This window comes from Silurus aristotelis (assembly GCF_946808225.1).
Source record: "Silurus aristotelis genome assembly, chromosome: 10".
Taxonomy (NCBI): Eukaryota; Metazoa; Chordata; class Actinopteri; order Siluriformes; family Siluridae; genus Silurus; species Silurus aristotelis.
In genome coordinates this window covers 4,622,740-4,649,007 of record NC_139583.1, presented here as the reverse complement: position 1 = coordinate 4,649,007, position 26,268 = coordinate 4,622,740, and the positions used below count along the sequence as shown (strand labels likewise).

At 37.8% G+C, this 26,268-nt stretch overlaps 1 protein-coding gene across 1 annotated transcript in view; it reads left to right on the top strand.

The window, feature by feature from the left end:
* LOC310732045 (uncharacterized protein) overlaps positions 1-26,268 on the top strand; it is a 195,052-nt gene that overhangs the window by 117,867 nt on the left and 50,917 nt on the right. The window lies entirely within an intron of this gene.

Genomic DNA, 26,268 nt, shown 5'->3' with positions numbered 1-26,268 from the left:
AATCAAAATCAGAATGGATTTTATTGCCAAGTGTGATCTCACACACAAAAGGGATTTTGTCTCGCTGACAGACGTTTATAGGTACAATAAAATATTAAAAAAAGTGTGAAAAATGAATGAAAGTGTCTCTGTCATTGAATATGTTAATGTACCTTGTTTTGACAAATAGATAGATAGATAGATAGATAGATAGATAGATAGATAGATAGATAGATAGATAGATAGATAGATAGATAGATAGATAGATAGATAGATAAAAAGAATCTATCAAAATCTATGTAAATTTACATAACTTGATGCATTCTGCATTATGCAAAACAATTGGCTGGTTGAATAATTGTATGACACCAGGGATATAGGTGTTCCAAAGCTAATGTTGCAATTTACTAGTGATATTAAACAAGAAAAACTCAGTCGGACTAAAAACCTTAGTAATCTCAGTCAATTTGCATGACACATTTATTGAGAAAATAAACCCTTCCATATCTGCACACACCTGAGTAATTACAGAAGAACGACAGGAGTCTGTGGCCTAGTGCGCTTCACAGATGCTGCCCACATCAGGGACTTCCTGCCGCAGATGGCGTGCAGGTAGCTCGTTTCTCATGCTGCACTTCAAACGCCAACCTTCAATCCCTCTTTTTTGCTCTGCGTTCAGGGCGGTGTCACGCTACAAACATGCAAACATGCAGATGGAACCTCTATAGAGCCAGGAACCGACGAAGCACCCTGTGTTCACAAAGGATCCGCCATGGCACCGCACGCAAGTCATGCAAGTTCAACACTTTATCTCGACTCATATCATCGCTTTGTCCTGCATGAAGACATACATGCACTTGCATACTGTCATGCACTCCCTTGTCTTTCATTCTCTCTCTCTCTCTCTCTCTCTCTCTCTCTCTCTCTCTCTCTCTCTCTCTCTCTCTCACATACACACCTGGATGTAAACGTTTATAAAGTAGCGTGCTGCATGAACCTTCACACTTGTTTGACTTGCATTTACCCTCCGCGCCCATGCCGATTAGGCAAATCTGTGCTCCCGTTGTATTTGTATTGTCCTAAACCTGAATACAGACTGCAGACAAGCGCGTGTATGTGCACAATCGCACGTCACAAATTACACGATATTAAACAAAAGTTTGATGATATGCTGTGAGTAATAGATGCCACCACCCTGTGCGTGCTCAACCTGAGAAAACTCGCCTAGTCAATCAACAACATAATGACCACACGCTACACGAAGGCTCACACGAACACACTATAAAGCATTCAAACAAAATACAACATAAAGCACTACAATCGGGGAAAGCATTCTAAACTATTTGCATATCATACAAATTCAAACAAAGTCATTTGCATATGTAAGCGACCCTCCATATTTGGAAAGAGGAAAGAACTTGGCTGGAGAGGCGTGTTGATGGAGGCTGTCATTGCCTTTGCATGTCTCACATCATTTTATTCATAGAAATTCTGAGAATCTGAAAAGTCACATGTAGCGGCTCACACGCGAAGGTGCTTCGCATGCCATGGCGCAGGGTGTCACAGGAAATATCCATGACTAACAATGTAGATAATTCTCTATAACAGAACAGTTTATGTAAGGAAGAAAACGTAACATGGCGTGCTGTTATAGGAAAATAATCAGTGCCTGGGTGGTGCCATGCGAAACCTGCGAGAAGCAGAATACTGTTATCGCCCCGCTTTCTTTTTTCCATTCCAATTACAGCACCATAATCACATTTTATCCATTTATAGCTGTGCTGTGGAACATCCACAAACAAGTTTGCGCTTGCTCGCCAGCCTCGCTATTTTTCACTCATGAAACGAACAAAAATAAAAAACAGCTTTTCATGCTTCTAAAAAACAACAGAGGACAAAATCTGTCAAGACAAGCTTGTCCTGAAGACTTAAATTTACAGCTTTAATGTTAAGTAAACAAATCCCTGCAGAAAGATTCGCCATATAAACAATTACAATCATGCAGCTGGCACTACTTTTAGTGCTACTGACTAAAAAAGAATCAACACCTTGTTACTTGCCAGGCCCAGACCCCCAAACCCCCCATTTTCTGCACATATGTTTCACCTAACAAGGGAGAGTGGTTCTTGAAGACAGGGAAGCCAACCATGCAAATCTTTTCAAAATGGCTGCTCATACTGTGTCACTGCGGTGTAACACACTTAAAGTTCCAAGTTCTTTGACATACGTAGGGGTTTCAAGACTAGCTCTGTTGACAAGAAAGTACTTTATTTATCTATGTTTTACTATCACCTTTAAAATAGTCCCCCTGCACAGCAATACAGCGCTCTCCTGCCACTTCTAGAATGTGTCCTGGAAGTCTTCTTTTTAAAGCGTCAAACACCTTCTGCCGTTCGCGCTGGATTTTTGAGCTGGATCTTCATCTTTGTGAAGATGGAGGAGTTTGCAGGAGCCAGGTCTGGTGGATTGTTCTCCGATAATCATCATGCACAAGTTGCTGAATGGTATCGACATTTTCGGTGGCCGAGCCTGCTGAAGGTCTGCCTGATCTCTCGTCATCTTTCAATGATGTTCTTCTGCTCTTGAAGCACCAGTTACCACCATTAGTTTTAAAACCTTTTGATACCACTTCGTACATGAGGAAACATGGGAGGCTCAGTACTCCACAGCCAATTCTGTTCCTTCGTCTTTTAACCATGGATGACTGTGGCAATGTCAATCATTCATTCAGGAATGACCTACATGACCACATTAAGTATTAATCCCCTGTGATTGTGTCACTGATGGTCTAGCTGGTGCCATTTGTTCTAGTCACATATATGAACATTAAGCTTCTAAGAACAAAGCAAAGCTTTAGAGGAAAATCACAAGATTTATTCAAAATGGCATTTTTCTTTGAATTTTACATTGCATCATTTAACTGTTATTGATACCTTGCTGGCTTTTTAGTTTCTGTGGCGATATACTGTAGTTTATATATCAATTTTAAAGTTTAACAATTAATAAAATATTCAGTACGATTAGAGGACATTAGGAATAGATAATAATGTCATATGGAATTGCAAATGCCTCTTGCATATTTTTTTCTCTAATGATGTGAGACATGTTAGACAGACAGTAGTTTTTAGTAGTTTTTATTGATAACATTCTCTTCTATGGTGCCACTCAAACAGTACACGTCCAACATGTTCATCAAGTTCTTAAATACCTACTAAAGAATTGTTTGTATGCAAATTAAAAGCAGACATTCCTACAAACCTTTGTTGTGTTGCTTGACTACTTTACAAATTTAGAATTATGGAACAGCCAGAACTAAAACGTTTGTGGCATTTTCGTTCAAATTTATCATTTTGGTGTAACTGACACTCCTTGTGCACTCTTCAAAGGATAGGCCTCACCATCTTGGTTGAACTCAGGTGCATTGCAAACATTTGAAACTTGCAGGAATATTTCACATCTTCTTCTTTGTTGAAGCACCTTACCTTGTAAATTTTTATGTTGAGTTTATAGTGAGAACATTGAAGGTACCACCAGCAAGGGTACTTTCAATGTTCTCACTATAAACTCAACATCAACATCAACAGCAGAACCCCACTGTGTAAGTTGTTGGCAGTTAAATTGGCTATGAGGAGTGGACACAATGGGAAAAATTGTTTCAGTAACTTTTTTGGATATTATTCTGCTTTTTAAACTTTATTTCAACTGTTTCTTATTATCTGTGTTACAAGATATCAAGGCTGATAAACATTCCAGCAGTGTTGGGATGTCAGGGTCAGCAAGGCCTTCTCTGCTGGCCTACACTCTATAAGAATCTTTGACTTATGTTTTATTATATTTTTGTCTATGAATATGTATTAAACTATTCCCAATAGTCTATTTTCTTCATTTCATAGTTTAGGAGCAGGTAAGAGTTTCTATCCAATCAGATGTAAATCGTCAAATCGTGTTGCCGGGGTTATAGGTATCTATCTGCCATAAGCCCTTCACAGTCAGCACTATGGGCTCTTTTAGTGTAAACCTCATGTTGCTTGAAGCTGTTCCTTCAACAGATTTCAATTTGGACACTCTGCTCTATCTAGAAGGCATCCAATCATGTTTGCATTTTCATGTCCTTTGATCGGATTGTCACAACCTGCATCTATAGCAAGCTGCACAAGCTCATATATGTTAATGTGAAAGTATGTGTTTTTTCATTTCACAACTGCTGACAGAGGAGAAGAAAATGATTTGGATGCAAATACACTTACAAGGACATTTTCAAGAAAAGCTGGACATCATGATGAAAGGTCTGACGGAAAAAAGTTCTTAAACAGTTGTTAAACTTTTTCATGAACTTTTTATGCTTTAGAATTTTCTGTCCTGTACATTTTGCACGGAAAACACACAATTTGCCTTCATCTTAAATCCCCAGGAAAACTGTATTGCATGGAATAATGCACAAAAATGCAAAGAAAACTGGGGTCATTTTATAAGGAGTTTGATTGATTCAGACACCACTGAAGGCCTACAGTAGGTGTGAAATGCACATCCACCACTGCATTCCAGTAATCATGATGTAATTTGCTTTCCCACGGAAGTTGGCATCATGGTGCCTGAGTCATAATTTGTGTGTTTTATCTGGTCTAATGATGACATTTCATAGAATTTACCTTTGTTTATGCTGGGGATTTGTCATATCCCTTTCCACCCCTACTCCTAGATCAGGTTTCCTGGCTTTGTTTTCTGCTTTGGAGACTTTATAATCAATTACATATCATCTGTTTGATTATATTTATTAAAAAAGAAATTGTTTCCTTTAGGGTATTTTGGATGGTTCTGGTTTTTAAAAAGGTATTCCACTGAGAAATGTTTCTAAAAGAAGAAAACCTGATGTCCAGGTCTCCTGGAAATCTTTGTATTATACAAGTGTGGGTTTAAGGCAGACATAATGAATACAAGTGCAAAGGTACAAAATTGAGGAGTAGGTTTAAAAATGGCAAACAGGAAAAAGATCAAGAGATAAAAAAATTGGACATCCATATTATATTATTAAACTATATCATGGTAACTGCTAACTCTAGCAGTCTAACAGTGTCTTTCTGAAGGAAGCTTTAAATGAAAAATTGTGTTTCTTCCTATTTTTTTTGGCTTCTTCCATTAGGGGTTGCCACAGAGGATCATCTGTCTCCATACCCCCTGTCCTCTAAATCTGCCTCTTTCAAACCAATCACATGCATGTCTTCCCTCACCACATCCATAAACCTCCTCCTTGGTCTTCCTCTTTTCCTCCCTCCTGGTGGCTCAGCATTCTCCTACTGATATACCCTATGTCCCTCCTCTGCACATGTCCAAACCATCTCAATCTCACCTCCCTCACCTTGTCTCCAAAACAACCTACATGCATTGTCCCGCTAAATCATGTCCATTCTAATCACTCTGAACAAAAACCTCAACATCTTCAGCTCTGCTACCTCCAGCTCCATCTCCTGTCTTTTACTCAATGCCACTGTCTCTAAACATTACAACATTACAGGTCTCACCACAGTCCTATAAACCTTCCCTTTCACTCTTGCAGACACTCTTTTATTACAAATCACTCCTACTATCACTCTTCTTTAACACACTCTCCATTACTTGAATTACTCCATTATTGCACTGTTGACCCCAGGTACCTGAACTCCTCCACCTTCTCCACCTCTTCTCCCTGCAACGGCACCACTTCACTGCCCTCCCTCTCATTCACACACATGTACTCTGTCTTACTTCTACTGGACTTTCATTCCCCTTCTCTCCAGCACGTACCTCCTCCTGGTGTGTGCAGGCTCTTCTTAACCTGCACACACCAGACTTCCTCATACAATACCACAACTCCTCTCTCTCCACCCTGTCATATGCTTTCTCTAAATTCACAAACACAGAATGCAACTCCTTCTGACCTTCTCTATACTTCTCCATCGTAATTCTCCTCTCCATCATATCAGCTACCTCTCTCCCTTTACCAGTCATAGTACCAACATTTAAAGTACCAACCCAAACATCCACTCTCCTCCACTTCTCTTTTCCCTGCTGTTAGCCACTGGTACCCTGTTGGCTAACGATACCTGTGACGGTCGTTGGTAACCCGGGCCTCGACTGATCCGGTATAAAATTCTAATTCGTGATCCGCATATTTGATTTGGCACATGTTTTACACTGAATGCCCTTCCTAATGCAACCCTACCGTTTATCTGGGCTTGAGACCGGCACTAAGAGTGCACTGGCTCGTGCAACCCTAATGACTGGGTTAAATGGAAAATTATGTTTATTTACACAAGAGGTTCTGTGAAAAATTCCACATCATATCAATAACTAATATGTGAGTAAAAAATTCCCTTCTAACAAGTTTTTTTTGCACTCTATTCCTTACATCACACTTAGAAATATCAATGAATAGCCAAGGCGTTGCTTGCTGCATGTGATTATGTCAGAAGCGTGTGATTACCTATACCAGGATGACTCTTAGCTTATCTTCTCAGAAGGCATTTCCAGGGTCCAGGGATTAATCCTGAGCTTGGGTTAAGGTGTTTAAGGTTCTACCTATACAGTATGTTTTCTCCAGGTTTAGCAGAATATATTTACATTCATGGCATTTGTCAGATGCCCTTATACACAGCAACTTACACTTATCTAATTCATACACCAGAGCAGCTATTGGGTTAGGGGCTTTACTCAGAGGCCCAGGAGTGGCAGCTTGGTGTTGCTTGAATTTGAACTTATGACCGCTGGATCCAGAGTTCAATGCCCTAACCACTAAGCAAATAAATACGTTTTGCTATAGAAACCGTAACTCTAGCTTGTGCTATCCTCTATAGATCCTTGTGAGCTTCAGTTATGCAACAGTGATCCATGGCTGGGAATGGGAGGAATGGCAATCACTCTAAATGCTAAACTGCATTTCATGCTGTGTACCTGTACTACGCAATGACAATAAAGTTCTATTTATGTATCTATGAGGTGGTATCAAAAAGTTTAGAGACTAGCTCTGTTTACAAGAAAGTACTTTATTTATCTACGTTTACACTTTTTTAACAAAGTCCCCTTGCACAATAATACAATACTCCCCGAATACCTGCCACTTTTGGAAAATGTTGTGGAAGTCTTCTTTTTATGAAGTCTTCTGTATTTCATGCTGAATCTCCACACTGATGTCATAACGGTGACCTTCGAGCTAGATGTTCATCTTCAGGAAGAGGTTGAAGTCCGCAGTAGCCAAATCTGGCGAGTAGGGTGGGTGCGGAGATGAGATCATGATGTTTCCTGTAAGAAACTCACATGTGAGTAGAACCCGGTGAAAGGGTGCACAGGTGGTCAGAATAGCAGACGTGGTAACGCACAGGGTCAGAATAGCACCAGTTGCACAGCCCCTGATGTTCACAGGACGATGTCTTTTGGCAAACTGACTTATGAAGGTTGGTGCTCCCTGTGACTGTGCATGCAGCCTTGTGCTGCCATTTGTTGGTGTGCTACAAAACAAGTTTTTTAACTTTTTTGATTCCACCATGTATGTATGTATGTATGTATGTATGTATGTATGTATGTATGTATGTATGTATCTATCTGTCTGTCTGTCTGTCTGTCTGTCTGTCACAGATGTGTCCTCTAATGTCAGCCTAAAGTAAAGACAGTGGTCATTATGCTTTTTTGAATTTTGGACATTAGATTGGTTTTACTGGTCACATACATCTTACTGACAACTTGTAAATGAAATTAGCATAAATATGCACCAAAATAAAAACATTTAACCCCACAGCAAAATAGTTAATGAGCTTTCTATAAATCTAACCTTAAGTGCCCCCATTACGGCGCAATAAGAGTTACCGGTGTGATCATGTTGCATGTTGATTCTCATGTCATTCCTGTCAGCCCACAGCAGCTGGGTCCAAATTAATCAAAACCATTGGCACTTTGTGACAGCTTCTTGGCGCCTACACCCTCTGAAATAAACTGATGTGAGCGCGAACCGTACTGCATGTTTGCACTTGCGTGCCAACGAGCTCCATCCAAGGCATGTAACGATACATCATTAAAATGTTTCCCTTTTCCCTTCTAATGTAAACATCATTACTCTATCATTTCAAAGGAAGCACGAAAAAGCGGCTGGTTTAAGACTGGCAAGTCCCCTCGTGAGACGTGCGGCCTAGACCTGCAGGTTCCTACACGCTCACGTCTTATTTACACTCACACACACAGTCAGACATAATTACTTCCTTTTTTAATATACCTAATAAACTGGTTAATTGCCTTATATATTTTGCCCTGTTCACCTCATGTACTCTGGCTACGTAAACAAATTTAAGGACAGGGGAAATCAAATTAAAGCAGGTAGCGGCAAATAGACGACGCAAAATCACAAAAAGAGAACACATTTAACTCCTCGAGTGTTTGATGTGCTGGATGCACTATGTATATCAGGATTTTTTTCTGTATTGCACTATGAAATATTCACAGAATGAAGAACAAAAAAGGCACTAATTCAACACAATGAATTAGTGTGGAAGTAGTAGCTCAGTGGTTTGATGTTGCACCACCAAGAGGCTACTGCTGGGCCCCTGAGCATGGCCAGTAACCCGTAACTGCTCAGTCGTTATGAATGAAATTAGATCATTGAAATAAATGAGATGAGTCGCTCTGAATAGGAGCGTCTTCCAAATGATCTAAATGTAAATGTAATGCATTGAGTCTAGATTAATGCAATTAACTCAGCACTAACAATATCAATTTATAGAAAGTGTCAATGCAACACTAAACGCATTAATACAATCAGCAGTAATACAAGACTTTAGACACTAATATTATTAACAATGCAGGCTATTGCAATGCTAATATTTAGTTTCAAATTCTAAATCTTCATTCATTTAAAGTCCTTAGCATTTTGCATTTTCAGCTCCAGGATCACTGGTCATCAGGTTATTGTCTGTATGTGGGTATACTTTGAGTTTTGTTTGCCTAAGAAATACACAATAGAAACAAAAGTTTGTGGACACTTGACCATAAAATTAGTGTGCTTTTTAAACATCCCATTCCACGTTTATTCCCCAATTGCTCATGTAGTAACTTCCACTGTAGGATCTACTGTTCGATGATGTAAGGAGACCTGGGGTGCAGTCAGCATTCCAATTCATCCCAAAGGATTGATTTTAAGAGTCCTACAGCAGGCCATTTAACATCTTCCACATCTTCTGGCTGGCTTTGTGCACAGGGGCATTGTCATGCTGTAACAGGTTTGAATATTCTAGATCAAGTGAAGGTCAAATTCTATGCTAGCACATTAAAAGACTTGACAGTATATATAATAACAGTTTTGGGAAGAAACACATATGGCTAAAAAAAATCGAATGTCCTAATACTTTGGTCCATATAGTGTAGTTCTTGCTAGATGTGCATGTATGAGAATGTGAGTTTTGAATTATGTGAAATATTCCCATTATTTTTGAGGAGAGAAAATGTGAGCAGGGTTGCCAGGTTTCATTTAGAATATCCACCTCAGATGAATGCACACAACTGTTAAAAATTTTCCCCTGGAAATATTTAGAAAAAGACAATATGATTTTTGTGCATGTAAATTGTAGCTGGAGGTGGGATACCTGGCAACCCAATCAAGCTGTTCTTTACAGGTCAACAGTACAGTATAGTACAGTACTCACTATAGTACATAAAAAAACGTGACCTTTTTTCTCTGATATTTGCTTTCATGTTCAAGTCTGTATTTATTTATTTTCATCTGGCTTTTTATTTCGGATGTATTTGTATTTTGTGTATTAAGTAAAAATTACTGTGAAATTTTGTTTGGAATTGAAATTGAAAGTTGAAAAAGCTGCCAAAAAAAAAATCAGCCCAAAAATTATATATATTAATTGCAGATCTAAATAAATGACAGCAAATATTCATTTATTAACATCATATCTTCATGTAAAATCAGTGGATCTGCGATGTTTTCTGTCGCGAATAATCAGGTATTTTTATTTGTTGTAGGATGGGTTTTGAACCCTGCATTTTGGGAATAAAACCGGAATGAACCCTGTTTTTCTGTAAAGAGGGGTGTGTGTGTTGTGTGTGAGAGAGAAAGTGTGTTAGAAGGTACTGGAACTGAAAAATATTTGTTAGCAGTTAAAAGGCCGTAAACCCTACAGGTATTCATTTAACTATTAGGTGTTAATTCAGCACTAAAGGTGATAATAAGCTCTAAAGACTATAATTCAACCCTGAGCGCACCTCCACTGAGAGAACATACCAAGTAAATAAACAGCACAAGGGTTCGCTGTGTCTCAAGCTGTGAGTCCTACAGGCGCTTCCAGGAGTCTGTCTCGTGTCTCGTTTCCAAGAATGAAGCTCTGAGGACACTGAGCTGCGAGGGGCGGATCAGCAACAAGTGCTGTGTAAACTAACGTAGCCTGGAGCACCTCACAGTATACATCTCTCTCTCTCTCTCTCTCTCTCTCTCTCTCTCTCTCTCTCTCTCTCTCTCTCTCTCTCTCACACACACACACACACACACACACACACACAAACACACACACACACAGACACACACATACACGTACACACTCTCTCCCTTCCTCCCTCACACACACATTCTCACACACTCTCTCACGCTCTCTTTCACACACACACACACACACACACACACACACACACACACACACACACACACACACACACACACACACACACTGTTTCCCTCTCTATGTCTCTCTTTACAGTATGTCTCTCTCGGTGTCTCCCTCTCTGTGTTTCATAAACATACACAGTCACACAGTCTCGTTCATTTCCTTTTTCTCTCTTTTTTCCCTCAGTCTCTCCCTCACACTGTCTCAGTCTGTCAGTTTGTTAGCATGAATGTTACGTCACATTATTTACCAAGCAAAATAAATAATAAACAGAAAATTGTTTTCTTTTAATCTGGATGCAAATTTTTTAAGATTCAAGACTCAGAGGTTGCTTTCTTGGCATGACAGATATTAACATTCATTTGGACAAAACTCGAGTACAGACTTTATATTCAGATAAACCTGAAAATTATAACACTACAGACAAAAAGAGGCTTTAATTATAGCACTCAGCCTCTCTCTCTCTCTCTCTCTCTCTCTCTCTCTCTCTCTCTCTCTCTCTCTCTCTCTCTCTCTCTCTCTCTCTCTTTCTGTATTGTATATGTATCTATCTCTCAGACCCTCCCCACTACCTTAACGTTTATAAGCCCTTCGCACGCACTGAGGAGGCAAAACGGCTCCAGACAGGCCCAACTGGTGTCCTTTTTTAATAATGGAGTGTTGAGTTAAAGGGTTGAAGGGTTAAAGGTCATGCCTGCAGGTGTGATGTTACCTGTGTTGCGTGAGGACGCTGCTGTATTTCAGAGACTTTAAATGAGCCCTAATAATAAGAACTCATCATTCAACCCCTACGGCGAAGCGAGGTCACGACCCACAGCTGTGTCGTCACTGAGCCAGACGCTCACGCTCTCTCCTGCTTTCACTTCAGACACGGCATGTCACAATAACTGATTGTATATATTTTATGTAATTTCATATTTCATTTTCCCTACTGAAAAATATGAACATTATCTTCTTGTCAAAAATAACACAATTATTTTTTTTTTTATAAGAAATTAACTTTCAGACTATTTTTAATATCTAATTAAAATGTTAGTAAATAACATTCCTTTTAAAATAATGAAATATTCTGATTGGAAATGGCACTCTTACCACTTTTTCTTTTTTCTTTTTCTTTCTTTCTTTCTTTCTTTCTTTCTTTCTTTCTTTCTTTCTTTCTTTCTTTCTTTCTTTCTTTCTTTCTTTCTTTCTACAACGAAGAGAAAGAACAAAAAGAATTTCAGGAAAAACACGAGTTACACAAAACCTCAGCTTTTTCTCCAAAATCGCTTATTATAAATATAATAATTCTAAATAAAATAAAGTGAATTTATATTCAGATTGATTCAAACAAATAATACAATGACGTCTCTTTATATAAAGTGCCTGTCCAAAAGTTTGGAAACAACTAGTTTTTTAGATTTTGAGAGTCACATGCATGATCCTTTATTTCCAATAACCTTTACATGGAACAAACAAATATATAAATGTCCAGATGTTTGAATTAATTTTTATTAAAAAAGAATTAGCATGAATAACAACTTTACATGCTCTTTGTATCTGGACAGTTACTTTGCTGTGCCTCTTTTAAAACTTACCAAAGGTGTTCTTCACTAGTCGGAGATTTCTCTCTGACATTGTGATCCAGTTTTTCCCAGAGCAGTTTAATAGGATTTAGGTGCAGTGACTGTGCAGCCCATTCCATAATAAAGAACACTCCAGACGACTGTTTGCTCCCTAAATAACGTTTACAGAGCTGAATTGCATGGTGTTGAAGTATAAAATAGTTGCCATGTTGGTTAAGGTTTTCTCTCTCCTGAAGAAAGTCTCCAACCTTCCCTGCTTCAAAACAACCCCAAACTATGAAGCTTCCACCTCCATTTGTGCCTGTGGTGCTGAGGTGACTGCTAACATCTTCTCTACTGTTCGCTGTCTTACAGAAGTTCTTCTGGGAAATTTGGACTCATCTGTCCACAGAACATTCTTCCAGTCATTTACTTTCCAATTTGTTCGTGTTTTTGATGTTTTATTTGTTTGTTTATATACACAAAAAGAACATGCATGTATCTCAAAAACCATAAAATATTAGATGTTTCCAAACTTCCGAACTGCATGTCCAATGTAATCTAAATCCAAAAAACAGTCTTAATTAAAAGCATTTGTCAGAGACTCATTTGAGCAGTTGAGGGTTTGGGGCTTAGCTTGAAAGCCCAGCAGTGGCAATGGGATTTGACTTACAACCTCTTGACAAGAAGTCCAACATTTTACCTACTAAGTTTCAACTTTCCTTATCCCTCCATCTCTTCCAGTTTATAAATAAATTCTCTGATTTTATTTCTCTGATATTTGATCCACTGTTTGTTTTTGCTGGTCCTGACCTAATACTGATCCAAATCTAGGCTTTCTCTAACTGTAATTGCTTTACAGGAATACGAATTTATCCCACTCCACCAGTTGTTCCTCAGAGTTTATACAAGCATCTACTTAATTCCCAGACCCACAAACACACAACATGTGCAAACAAACAAATAATCCTAGAAACTCCAGAGCAAACTCTTAAAAAACAAAGATAATGTACAATTTTTATTTCTTTTTGAAAGGTGATCTTTAAGAACTGATCATATATTAAATAAGTTTCAAAATGCATAGCACATCCTGAAGACTTAAAAAATCTCCTCAGTAAAACATGGCAACAAGGCAACAACCTCTGAAAGGTACAAGAGATTGTTTGAGGAAGTGTGTGAGGAAGTGTGTGAGGAAGTGTGTGTATGAACAAGGAATGACAATTTTCACTATAATCCTATGGGATAAAATGGGAGATGAGAGAGCGAGTTGGAAAGAGAAACAAGAGTGACAACATTTGACTGAGGTGTGTGTGTGTGTGTGTGTGTGTGTGTGTGTGTGTGTGTGTGTGTGTGTGTGTGTGTGTGTGTGTGTGTGTGTGTGTGTGTGTGTGTGTGTGTTTTTCCTGCCTGAGGCATTGTGCTCCAGATTTGAGAATGAGAATGAGTGGCGTGTGAAGACATCGTGTCTCTGTACACACCACGCCTGCACCTGTCAGGTTTTGTGCAGCATGCCTAGGTTTCGTGCGGACCAGCGATGGGTTGAAAAAAAGAGAGAGAGAGAGAGAGAGAGAGAGAGAGAGAGAGAGAGAGAGAGAGAGAGAGAGAGAGAGAGAGAGAGAGAAGAAAGAGAAAGAGAGAGAGAGAGAGAGAGAGAGAGAGAGAGAGAGAGAGAGAGAGAGAGAGAGAGAGAGAGAGAGAGAGAGAGAAGAAAGAGAAAAAGAGAGAGAACATAGCTGAGTTTCATGTGTATGTTGTTCTTGGTACACACACTCACACACACACAGCTGCATACCTGAATGTGACACACACCTGGGACTTAACTAATGTCTCCAGTGGCCCTGGAGACAGAGTGAAATATTTACATGGACACTCGTTCTCGCTTTCAAGTCAGTCATCCTAAAAACAAAGCGTGCAAAGCATCTGGAAGGCCGGGTGAAGACTGCGATAGTTTCGCTGTAATTACTGTACAATGCAGTCTCCTGGTTTCAGATGTATTTCATTGTTTTTCTGTTTTTAGACACGATCGCACGCGGACAAGAAGCTGAACGCATTTTTATTCCGGGTTCTTGCTCTATTTTGTTTTTCTGTCGGAATTAAATGTTATTATTTTCCCTGCATTGTGAGATGAGAACAAATGATGACAAACAAACAGATTGATAAATAAATATGTGAAATAATAAATAAATAAATAAATTAATAAATAAATAAATAAACATACGTTTCGAAAAAAAACGAAGCGAATACAAATATTTATTTTTACATAATATTTTTGATTCCTATAAATATCATCTGTCCACATTTACCTCTCCTTTCTTCTACAAAGGGTGTCTGTCAGAACCAATAAATAAATAATAAATAGATAAAAAATTTTGGAAAAAATTCATAAATAAATAAAATCTGTAGCATATATTCATATACAGCGATAACAATAAACTATGTGATAAATCGTTTTTAACTACTACACTGATACTAGAGAATATTTCATGTGTTGTAATATACCTTAATATCAGTAATATTATTTTTTTAATTCTAGGTGCAGAATTTACACTCTTCCTTCAAGACAATTCATTTGATGCCATGTCACGTTGAAAATCAGTTCTGTACCAGGTTTAAACCAATTCTCAATTTTTTAAACATATTTGCAATTATTAAAATAAAATCTTTTCAATGGAAGATTTGGTTTTAAGTTATATATTGTAGTACAGATTAGGCCACACCCCTAAACCTCTAAAGCCTGAGAGCTTTTAAAGCAGTAGTGTTTGTGTTTTCATAAGATCTCACGCAAATGATTCATCTTTACAGTTAATTACCGAGTCTGCATGCATGCTGAAATATAAAACCCCATGAGACCTACAGGACCGGAATACAAGCCGACACTCACAAAAAAAATCAACTCTACTTTATTAGAAATAATCACTGCTATTTAATTCCATTCTACTATTTGTTTCGCCATTTACACTCATAATAGTTGGAACTTATTTCTACAGAACAGATTGCACATTTCGGTAACATGAAAAGCAAAATATTTGGTGCTTTTTGAATATTCCATTAAACCTTTAGTCCCCATTCGCTGTTATAATAACCTCCACTTTTCTGGGAAGATGTTCCACAAGATTTTGGAGGTGGCGATTTCATTTAGTCACATGGGTGTTAGTAAAGATAGGTACTGAAGTGAGGAGGACTGTGATGCAGTCAGTGTTTCAATTTATCCCAAAAGGTGTTCAGTGAGGGGGTAAGGAGTAAAAATGTAATGCTACCTCATCCGAAGACGTCCTATACAATTGTGTGCATACGCATTTGAGTAAGAGTGTGTGTGAGCGTGGTGTGTTAATGGGTTAATGGGTTAAAGCAATGATGTTAGACATCTAGTCCAGTGCACCAGGACTCAATCTAGAAATATTTTCTACAATGAAATCGTCCTGTAGCGTGAAATATCAGCAAACAGAAAATAAATCCTTGTTATTCCACTAGGGGGCAAAGTAGAGTCAAATCCTTCCAGGAACAGGTGGATTCATACTTAGGTCATGTGACACTTTAATTACACACTGGTAGACCTCATTTCCACTAAGTATTTGACTTTTGATGGTAACTGGTCACACCAGAACTTACTCATCATTCATACTCAGCTATTTTCAATATCCGTAATTGAAATGTGTTCTATTGCGTGTTATAGGTCAAGGAAACTGGGTCATGTTTTAAGGACATGGCTGGTGTCATGTGTATGGTACATGTGACAAGTATAAGTCACTTTTAACATTTCTTAGGGATTTTAAATGTGTGTTTTTGTGCAACTGTTACAGGAAGGTTAAACCCTAGAGTTAAAGCTATTGGACATTCGCATTGTTTACAGTGGTGGCATATGGTAGTTCCCTTTAACCCTGGCTACATGTGAAATCTGATGGATCTCGAACGCGAACTATCACTTGAACCTGCTGCTTTTGGAAAGCGCAGCTGGGAGAAATGCTTTGAAATGAAGATAATAGACTATTGGAAAAAATGTATGTATATTCATGATAAAAAATATATTCAAAAGTAAATTAGTGCTGGCTTTTATTAGTATATATTCTGAAATGAATAAATATTCACTATTAGTATAACAAAGAGAAATATATTAATGAAAAATGTAGACATTTCAAAAATGCTCAGCATGTTGGTCTGTTTAGTCTGGCAGAAGGCTTCGGGTGAAAGCTCCCCCTTGATCTACATACATAAAAATGGACTGGACAGATAAAGTGATGTTTATCTCTGTCGTCTAAAGCAACACCACACGCCACCTTCTGAATGGAGGCTATTTGGATGCCATTTCCCTGCTTCTGGTGTCTAAGAAGTTTATCTAAGCTCTCAGTTTTTCTTCATGTCAAACAGCACGTAAGTCGCAAGATGTCCACGCTGACCCCGAGTACCTGCACTGATATAACATCTGATCTTGTGGCTAGAGGAATCCTAAACACGACAAGGACCTGATCACAGATCTCGTCTTGTCTCCTTTTTCATTCTAAACACGCAGGGGTTCAGATCAAAAATCCCTGCATTTTAGTCTATTTTTCGATGGTGATTTTTATCGCGATCTCAGTATAAATATACACCGTATGACGCCTGCTACCAAGCTGTCCTCCTTTAACCTTTATATCATGTCTTATTATGTGTAAGAGGTGCTTTGTTTTGATTAGTGAACACAAGTCTGCACAAGGTAAGGGGAAAAAAAAGACATTACCTCAAAATACTCAAAATTTCCTGTAACCACAATCGCACAGCTCGAAATTCCGAATCATGGCTTGTGTGTGTGTGTGTGTGTGTGTGTGTGTGTGTGTGTGTGTGTGTGTGTGTGTGTGTGTGTGTGTGTGTGTGTGTGTTCGCGTGTGTGTTCGCGTGTGTGTGTGCGTGCGTGTGTGTGTGTGTGTGTGTGTGTGTGTGTGTGTACATGTTTTCATATCTTTGTTATCAAGAATGGTAGGTATTTGACATTTTTGCGTTCATGACATTTATTTTTTCATCAAAAAATTTTTAAAATAATAACAACAACAACAATAATAATAATAATAATAATAATAATAATAATAATAATAATAATAATAATAATAATAATAAATTGGGCCATGAAATCAATTTGCTACATTGTCATCGGAAGGTCCTCACATGCATTGAATGAGAATGTGCGTGTGTGCGTGTGTGCGTGTGTGTGCGTGTGTGTGTGTGTGTGTGTGTGTGTGTGTGTGTGTGTGTGTGTGTGTGTGTGTGTGTTTGTAAGAAATGCGTGCCTGTCCTGTGTTTGTGGGTTTTCAAGTGTGTGGGTGTGTAATCATTACCCTTCCCGATCTCTCACATCATCAGTAGTGGAATGTATTCAGTCATTGAGGAAGCTATTTCCTGGCTTCAGTCCATCTCTAGTTGGGCTTTATCAGGAAACACAGCCATCTCCTGCTGCTTAAGGCTTTTCAGTGCCAACAGGAGCTCATATTCAGTCCATGTAAACCACACACACACACACACACACACACACACACACACACACACACACACACACACACACACACACACACACAAACAGACAGACAAATTACAAACATGAAATCAACACCAGTCTGCAGAGAAAAGACCAGTCCTGCATGACTCCTGTCCTCAGACCCGGCAGCATTCTTAATGTTAGGCCTGATTTCCAAGTAAAGGAAGTGAAGGGAGAACTTAATTAGCTGCATTCCTGTTCTTGAAAAACAGGGGCATATTCCAAAAGATACGAGATGTTTGAGTAAAGATTATCACGAAAACCCTTTCAGCAGTGTACAGTTACTTCAAGGAAAAACCAATAAAAAAAACAAAACACTTTTTATTAGGGCTGTCAATCAACTCAAATATTTAATTGTGATTAATCGCATGACCCACACGAATTAACTTATGATTTTTTTGCAATTAAGTTGCGATTAATCGTAAGTTAATTTGTGGCAAACGTGCGATTAATTAGTTTATTTTTGTTTTGTTTTTTACTTTTTAATATTTAAATCAACATGGCCATGGACAAATATCAAAGCTTTATGCAAATGTCTGTTTTCTCTCTATTTTTTTTATTATTTTACAAAAGCACAGTGTTTTGTTTTTACTATGAGTGTATACAGATAAAAGTAAACTCTTTAACGGATTCGAATGATGTATTGCTCTTATCTGTTGACTCCAGAGGGTTAATTATGCGCATCATGGTGAATTTTGCTGCTGATTTGAGAAATGTTTACAAATTAAAATTATTTTTTTGATGGAGTTTTTTTCATATACTGTATATTTGAATAATTTGAGGACGTCATGAATAAATGTGTGTTAAAGGTTTTATTTTTGCTTCTTTTATATTTATTTATTTGTATTTTTAATAAAAAATGGTCAAACAGAAATGCATAATCACGCATTAATAAAAAGTAGTGGCATTAAAATGAATTCGCTTTGACGCATTATAACCTCTCTTCCTAGGTACACTTCCTACCACTTCATCTAACTCACTCCAGAATTTCTCTTCTCAGGAGTGAGATCATGCTGAGCTCGTTGAAGGTCTTCCTGATCCCTCGTCATCTTCCGGTGATGTTCTTCCTTTATTCTAACTTGCTGTCCATGATGGGTTAGGGTTAGGGTTAGGGTTAGTGGTAATGCACATGGTAAGAATAACACTAGTTAAACCATTAGTTTCAATACTTTTTGATACCACCTTGAATGGTGTGAGAAAATAGGTTTTACATTGAAATCACAAGAAAATAGCAAAAATCTCAGCTATAGAGAAAATCTCAGCTGCTTTGGAGCATTTTTTATTCATCCTTAATATTCGAAAACTAGTGAGTGCATGTCTCAAAACAATGTGTACAAACAGCACAACACATTGGATTTCTTGCAAAAGTCTGTACTTTTAAAAAAAATCCTTAGTTCATCTCTCTAAAGTAAGTATTTGTGTCAATGAACATCTCATTACCATCAGAATGAAAAGTCCTCATAATGTTTCGTCATGTAGTTACACTAATTTTGACTTCCTTTTGTAGGGCAGAGATAAATTTCAGCAGCACAAATTCATTTATTTGATTGCATATTTGATTTATATTGAGTGTAAAAGACCGAACAGGATTCACACTTTTACTGTACTGTACAAGTGTTCATTTGTTTCTTAGATGTTCATCCATTTTCAGAATGTATAATTTTTGGTTTTGCTCTGTCTGTATACGCTCACCTATTAAAGGTTCACGAGATTCACCTTCGACCTGTTTTAGAGGACTAGTTGATGATTGGTTGATCCGATGCCATAAACTCCCCTTCATTAGTGACATTCAAGATTCATCTGCACAATTCATCAATTCAAGAAACATTTACCCAAAAAGTTTTTATAGAAAGCACTAAATGGTTTGGCTCCCATGTATCTATCCAGTCTCTTAACACGCTACAATCCGTCACGCTCCCTGAGATCTCAAAACTCTGGGCTTCTAGTAGTTCCTAGAATAGCAAAGTCCACTAAAGGCGGTAGAGCATTTTCACATTTAGCTCCTAAACTCTGGAATAGTCTTCCTGACAGTGTTCGGGGTTCAGATACACTCTCCCAGTTTAAGTGCAGATTAAAAACATATCTTTTTAGCAAAGCCTACACATAACACACATCACACACATCACATCACAACCTTGTGCTCCAGAACATCTGATCACATGCACATTATCAACTTGTGCTGTTAATATCATGAACAGCAGCTACGCTAATTCCTCTCCACTGCTTCTCTTTCTCTCCCCATCCCGAGGCTTCCTGAGGTTTGGCCAGCTCCAGTCACGTCCCACCTCGTGAAGATTATGGACCTATGGATGATCATGGAGAAGTAGATGCCGAGTGTTTAAAGGCCCTGGCATGGAGAAGCTGATGCTAGATCTATGATGATCACAAATTGTTCTGTATTGTTGAAAGATTTATGACCAAACTTTTGATGTCACCCATATGAGGATGGGTTCCCCTTTGAGTCTGGTTCCTCTCAAGGTTTCTTCCTCATATCATCTAAGGGAGTTTTTCCTTGCCACTGTCGCCACGGCTGCTCATCAGGGACAAACGCACACCATTCACCTTCACTGTTGTTTTCTGTAAAGCTGCTTTGAGATAATGTCTGTTGTGAAAAGCGCTATACAAATAAACTTGACTTGACTTGACTTGACTTGAGAAATTTTACATGAGAGATGATGACAACTGGTTTAACCATTTTGCATTCAATGACTTTGAATTCATCCTTATGATGAGCACAATTTACTACATGATGTGGAGGTTGAACAAGTCAGCAGAATGTGATATTGATAAAAAGAGAGAGAATGAAAGTACATGATCATACCAGTGCCATCAGGTGGACAACTTGAGAGACTACGGATGCAGGTGCGTTGCGAGGACCTTAATAGATTAACATATTCATACATTAAGTGTAAAAATAATTGCAAAGGTATACACTGTTTTTATCTGTATATATCTTAATATTATATCTAAATATCATTTCTATATACACTGCGTATGAATTCTGTATAGTTGGACATATATTCTACATATCCCATATTGTAAAATTATATATTCCTCATTCTGAACTGTGGGGGAAATAATGATAAGATCCCCTTTACCCCCTTACAAAGAAATGAACAGTGTAAAATTTGTATTTGTATTTGATGGAGTGAAATAAGTATTTAATCCTGTACAAACCAGCCGGAATTCTGACTCCCACAGACTCAAATTAGTCCTGTACCTTTAAGAAAGTTCTCCTAATATCAACATGTATGAAGACAACCGCCACAGAATCAACCGCTTCCATTCAAACCTCTCTACCAGCATAGGAAAGACCAAAGAGCTGTCAAAGGATGACAGGGACAAGATTATAGACTGCACAAGGCTGGAATGGGCTACAAGACCATCAGATTGTTGTCTTGGCTGTATGTTTTGGTCATTGTCATGCTGAAAGATCCATCCACGACCCATCTTTAGTGTTCTGGCTGACCAAGAACCTACAGTGCATGGGCTCGTTCATGTAAAGTTCCTGTACCCTTAGCAGAGAAACAGCCCCAAAGCAGAGTTTTTCCTCCTCCATGTTTGGGGATGATGTTCCTGGGGTCATATTAAGTCGAGTCGATGCCAAAGAGCTCAATTTTGGACTCATCTGACCACATCATATTCTCCCAAACCTTCTCTGAAACATTCAGATGTTCACTGGCAAACTTCAGATAGGTCTGTTCATGTGCATTCTTGAGCAGAGGGACCTCTACTTATTACACTAGAGTAAAAGTGTGAATCCTGTTTGGTCAATATGAATAAAATATGCAGTCAAATAAATACATTTGTGCTGCTGATATTCATCTCTGCCCTACAGGAGAAATTAATCTTTGTGCAGGTATAATCACTGTAACCCAAACCGTAGTTTATATCAGGAAATGCTGAAACTGTGCAGCGTCATACTGACAACATGACTAAACATTTAGATGATCCTGTTTGTAAACAAAGAGACTTTTCGTTCTGATGGGAATGAGATGTTCATTCACACAAATACTTTTGAGAGATGAACTGAGGATTTTGAGAAAAGTTCAGTCCAATGTGTTGGGCTGTTTGTACACAGTGTTTATTTGATTTGAGAAACGCTCCAAACAACTGAGAAACACTGTAATGAAGTGCATTGAGACTTTTCTGCCCTCTACAGAAGAGCAGTGACAGTGATGAGAAGACAGAAGAGACACATCTGAAGCGAGAGAACAATAGAGCGTTGAATCGGCACAGCGGTGATTTTTTTCTCCGTGTCCGACACATGAGACGGCAGACTGCAGACTAGCCGAGACACCGCAGGAGATAATTACACATTTATTGTGTGTGATTTGGACGTATACACAATAGTCCCACAAGCTGTAGGCATCTCTGTCAAACAGTGAAACTCATTCAGCTCTAAGATCACACTGTAGTCAGTAGGTGGCTCTTAAGCGATATATAAACTCGTCTGACCCTCCAGAGTGCTGCTATAACTAGTTTCACCACTGTGTGCTGCCCCCTGTACAGAGACATGCAGAGCCAGAGCTCTCTTCTTCTTCCTCCTTTCCTTTTTTCAGCTTTCTTCTTCTTCTTCTTCTTTTCATATTTTTGTCCATTTTTCATCCGTTCTTCTTTTCTTTCATCATTATCACCATCATCATCAACTTTTTGTTCTTCTTTCTACGTACTCTCTTTTTTCTTTATTTACTCTTTCTGTTTTTTCTTTTTGTCTTTCTTTTCCCACTTATTCTTCTTTCTCTTGTTCTTGTTCCCTCTTCTTTTTCTTCTTCTTCTGCATCTTTGTCTCCATCATCATATTTTTCTTTTCCTTCTTCTTCTCTTTCTTTTTTTTAATCTTTTTTTCATTTTTCACTCGCGTCCTCTTTTTCTCCATCATCCTCATCCTCAACTTTTTGTTCTTATTCGTCCACTTACTCTTCTTTTTTTTCCCACTCTTTCTATTCTTCCTTTTTTCTTCCTTTTTCTGTTTCTTCTTCTTTTCCTTTCTCTAATGTATATTCTTCTTCTTTTGCATCTCCTTCTGTCATCATCTTTTAATTTTCCTTCTTCTTTTCCTTCTTTTTCATCTTTATTTCTTTTTTCACTTTCTTCCTCTTGTTATCATCATCATCTTCTCCTTCCTCCTCATTCTTTTCTTTTCCTCATTTCTGTCATTTCGTTTGCTTCCCCACTCTTGTTCTTGATATAAACCCATATCCGGATTTGTGCGAAGCTTCTTTGTCTCTGTGTCTATTGTTAAAAAGTTGCCGCTATACAAACAGGTGAATGTAATTACACCACGCAGCACCGACGCCTCGACTTCCAGACAGTTAAAGCAGCCGTCTGACACTTGAGATGAAACACTGTAGACCGACCATGGCTTCATCTCACGTCTTCTCATCTCACGAACGTATAGAAATCAGAACAATGAGAAACAAAATGTCCTCGCTGAAAACACACTGCAAACACTCACTATAATTTTATAATGTATCGCTGACTGGATCTGATTGTGATGGTGTTAAGATTCAGATCAGGTGTTAAAATCGTTTGTAAGCTGAAGTTCACGGATCTCTGGAAGTCCTAAGAGGCCATGCAGTTTTCTTTCTTCTTTTCTCATTATCAAGACATCATTTTCTTATGATTTCGACATCACTAAAGTTGTTTTCTTGTTTATTCACAAATATGACAACACTGGTTGCATTGTGTGTTCTCGCTGCTATTAAGGATTTTTTCGTTTTCAAAACGGTTGCTGTGAAACATGCAACATTGGTGTTACCATTTCAATATCCATAACCAGAAACAACAAACCTCATGGTAATCTAGAATCTTAACAATAGGCCTTCCTTATCTTTCATATCTTTTCCGAAATTTGTGGGAAATATCTTCCTATCTTCCTTTTTTTTGTCAGATTCTCCTCTGGGACACTGTTCTCTCTCATTGCAGAGATAAAGGCAATATTTGCTGTGGGAAATTAGTAACACTAGAAACATTCACAAGGCGTGAGATTTTCTTTGAGTTGGTATCGAAAAGTTTCGAGACATTCCAAGAAAGTACTTTGTTTATCTACGTCTACACAGTATCACCTTCAAAACAGTTCCCTTCCACAGCAATACAGCAATGTGTCCTGGAAGTCTTCATTCCAAAGCGTGTCAAGCTTTTTGCTATTCTCGCTGAAACTCCGCAATGGTGTCGGATCTTCATCAGCCGGATCTTTATCTTCGGGATGCAGGAGCCGAATCTGGCGAGTATGGTAGGTGCGGAAGTGAGATCACGCGGCTTGTCCAATCATCATGCACCAGTTGCCGAATGGTTTGGTCATTTTCGGGGGTCGAGCTCGTTGAAGGACTTCCTGATCTCTCGTCGAATTTCATGTTTACTCTCTGCTCTAACTTGCTGTCCGTGATGAAATTGCAGACGTGGTTACGCACACAGTCAGAATAGAAGCATTAGTCTCGAAACCTTTTGATACCACCTCGTATGTCTTGAGAAAATGAGATAATGAGAATTTTGTTTTGCTCAGAAAATTTCATTGTGATCGTCAGAAAACAAGAAATATAACCTTAAAGCTTCCATATGAATCTTTTACTGTCGTCTTTACTTACCTTTTATTGACGTCTATAACTAACTAGCTTGCTATTTACGTACTTGCTAACTACCAAGCACAGTAATGTAATAAGTTGATATTAGCCTTTAAGCTAACCTAGTAACTTATTAGTGATTGGATCGCACCTGGTTAGCCTTCTAATGTTTTGTTTGGATCAGGAAATTATAGTTTCACATAGATTTTCAAGCAGTCAGGATGCAGTGAACGCTGTGTAAGACAATAATATGGTCGAAAGTCTTTTTGGAGACTTGACACAGTTTCGAGGACTGATGAACACATGCGCTAATACTTTCTTCCCATGGCAACATGACAACACCAGTGTTATAGCTGTACAGAAAAGGGTGTGTCTGACAGGACATGGACTTTCCAAACATTTGTTGATCATGCATATTTGTGTGTGTGTGTGTGTGTGTGTGTGTGTGTGTGTGTGTGTGTGTGTGTGTGTGTGTGTGTGTGTGTGTGTGTGTTAGTTCACTGTAGGTCACATAGTTTTGAAAATTGGTACTACATGTGACTTTCACTAAAAGAACTGTCTATGTCGAGGATATAATCATGTCACAGAACACAAAGCCGCACACCTGAAACACGAGAAGAATTTACATTCAGCAAACAGAAGTCATGAAACAAATTGGTGTTTTATTCCCAGCATGGAGGCCTGCAGCTGTTGCTGTTCCAGCATACAGATACGACAAAAAGTGTTTTCTCTGTAAGGGGCAAAAATAAAAAACAAGTGAACAAGCTGCAGCACTGCAGAGCTCAACAGTGATTCAGATAAACATTAAATTCAGTACAAACATGTAGACAAGGAGGAAAGTTAGGAAACACTAAAAACACTAAGCTGGATGCAAATGCTGATTGTTGTCTCTCTCTTTACATTTCTTGTTGTTCTGGTTTATTTTAAACGGAATCAGAATTGGAATCAGAATACTTTACTGATTTACTGATTACTAAAATAAAATAAAATAAAATATAAGAAATATACGTTATATTTGAAATTAACTGTTTAGCAGAAATAATCTAAAATATAATACATATAATAAAATAAAGTAATATTTATATAGAATATATAATAAATAAAATATTATCATATAAAGATAAAAAAAAAATTATAAAATAAAATCTTGACTATATTAAAGTTATACAGCGTTCCTTGGTGTCGTCTGTCTGTATTTTGTCTCCCTCTGCTGGTTGAATATAGGTGTTTCATGCAGAAGTTCTTGATCTAACAAAAATTATAACAACAACAACAATAATAATGATAATAAATTGTACTATTGATATGAATGTGTATGAAGACATTAATTTACCTCCTTTATCCAGAGCGACTTACATTGATCTCATTCATGCAGTTGAGGGTAAAAGCCATGATTATACATTATACAGTGTATAGCTTTTTTTTTTTTTACTTGTTTCATGGATGTTTTGACAGAAAATAATCATTAAATTAAATAAATTTAATGTACAAATGTGTGTTTAGTGGATTAATACAACTTGTCTTTTATTATTACTATTATTAATACTATTATAATTATTGATAGTAGTATTAATTAATGTATTAATAATTATATTCTGACATTATTGCAATAATAATAATAATTATTATTATTATTGAAAGTAATATTTCTGAATGTATTAATAATTCTATTTCTAACAGTATTGTAATACTTATAATTGTTATTATTATAATCATTAATATTGATAATAGAAGTACAGGTAGGCTATGTGTACAGTACTTTGAAATGATGTTATAAAAATCGTTACGTAGTATTTGTCCATTAAATGCCATTTGTATCATCTCTACACCATTTTAATTCACGAATTATTTCTTTATCTTTCAAAATCGTGGAGATGGTAGTGCTGCCGGAAGCTGGTACGAACTGTCGTACGCCGCGGCTTGTGGTCGTAAGTTGCATAGGTCGTAAGTCGACGACTACCTGTAGTATTTATTAATAATTATATTGATGCCATTATTGTAATATGAACATTATTTTAGTATTATTGTGTATATGTACGTGTTGTGATGCAGTT